Here is a 1721-nt window from a genome sequence, read left to right on the forward strand (position 1 = left end):
GAGCGAGGGCCGGGCGGGTGGGCACCGGGCCGGGCCGGGGAGCTGGGACCGAGCCCCGCGGAGCGACCCGGGCTTGGTCGGCCGGGCTCGGGAACTCGGGAAAGGACCTAGATCCCGATCGTGCGCGCGAGGGGCTGGGAGGCTGGGCTGGAGGTCACCGCACGGCCGAGTCCCACCCGAGGGGCGCGAGCTGGGGCGCGCGGAGACCCCCGAGGAGCCCAAGGCGGGCGACCGCGACCCGGGTCCGAGCCGGGACCAGCTGTCTGCGAGGGGCGCGTCCGGGATTTGGAGCCCAGACCGGACCCGGAGCCCAGACCGGACTCCGTCTCCGCCAGGAGACTGAGGAGAGGAGAGGGGGAGGAGGACGAGGAGGGCTCCCGGCCGATGCCCGGGCGCCCACCATCCTCGCCCTCGGTGGCTATAATCGGCCCTCTCACTTAAGAGGGGTCCGGATCGAGTGCCTTCCCCCCGCACCCCAAGTTCTCAGCAGACACCTTTGGGCTCCTCTCTCCCCTCCGCCTCCCCAAGAAGCGGGACACCGCGTCCGCCTCAAAGAGAAACTTTACCCGTGATGCCTACACGGGGCTGGAAGGAGGGTGCGAGGCAGCCGAAACTCGGGGCGAGGGTGGGGTGGTGGGGCTTTGCCGGATGGGGTCCTCGGATGTCTGCAAACGTTATGATCCCTGGGGCGGGGGCGACGGCTGGCATCGCGCGCCCCTCCCCTCCCCGGCAGGCAGGGGCCAATTCCAGGATCGCCGGTTCCCTGGAAATGTGAGGCGGGGTCTGTGGCTGCCCTTTCAGCCTGGGGGTGGGGTCACTCCTCCTGCAGAAGTTGTGGCTGGGCTGCTAAGTTTTGTGCTGTGGGCGACTTGGCATCCTGCCTGGGATCCGAGTGCCGGTTCCTCCTGCCGCCTGGGCTTCTCCCGATCCCTGGATTGGGCTGGTCCCTCCTCTCTGCTTCCTTCTCCTTGAGCTTGTTTCTCTTCTGCAAGAGCATCGAGCTTGGCTGGAAGCAGAGTGCTAGGATCCCGGTGCTGCTGGGGCTTGGGAAGTATCAGACTTGGCTCTTCTTCATCTCGGCCCAAAACAAAAGGCCACAGGACCAAGACCCAGTCATGGAGTGGGGGGTGGCGGGGCAGGGAGGATGGCCACAGGCCACAGCCTGGCCTGGGCCCACTCCCTCTGCCCCCTGCCAGATATTTGACCAGGCCATAGTTAAGTGAGCAAAAACAGGCATGGTGTATTGCTATTTCATTCTGTATCTTAGAACTTTTAACTTTCCATAGTGCCCTGGAGTTTGTTGATCGGGTCATCAGCCGTGTGAGACCAGGTGCACTGTTGTTCCTTGATTTAAACAGACGAGAAGAGAGATCAAGGACACGCTGAATGCACAAGGCCATCCCCTGAAAGTGCTTGTCCAGGGTGACCACAGCAGTGGCGGCCCCTCTGCTTGCTGTTGAGTCCACTACTCTCTGTGAGCCCCTGGACAAGTCACTTAGGTTCTCTGGGCTTCCGATCCCTTATCCGTGAAAGGCAGAATGGCAGAAATAATACTCATCTCTGTGAGGTGGTCTGGTGGTTGTGTACACATTGCCAGGGATGACACTTGGTAGTGTATTTCCTCCAAACACGACAGAGTCATGGGAACCCGAGGTCCCTGCGTGTGACGTCTTCCTGGCTGTGCATTCCGCGCTGACCTCTCCTCCTCCTCCCTGACGCAG

Source organism: Chinchilla lanigera, unplaced genomic scaffold, assembly GCF_000276665.1.
Source record: "Chinchilla lanigera isolate Chin_1 unplaced genomic scaffold, ChiLan1.0 scaffold00049, whole genome shotgun sequence".
Lineage (NCBI taxonomy): Eukaryota > Metazoa > Chordata > Mammalia > Rodentia > Chinchillidae > Chinchilla > Chinchilla lanigera.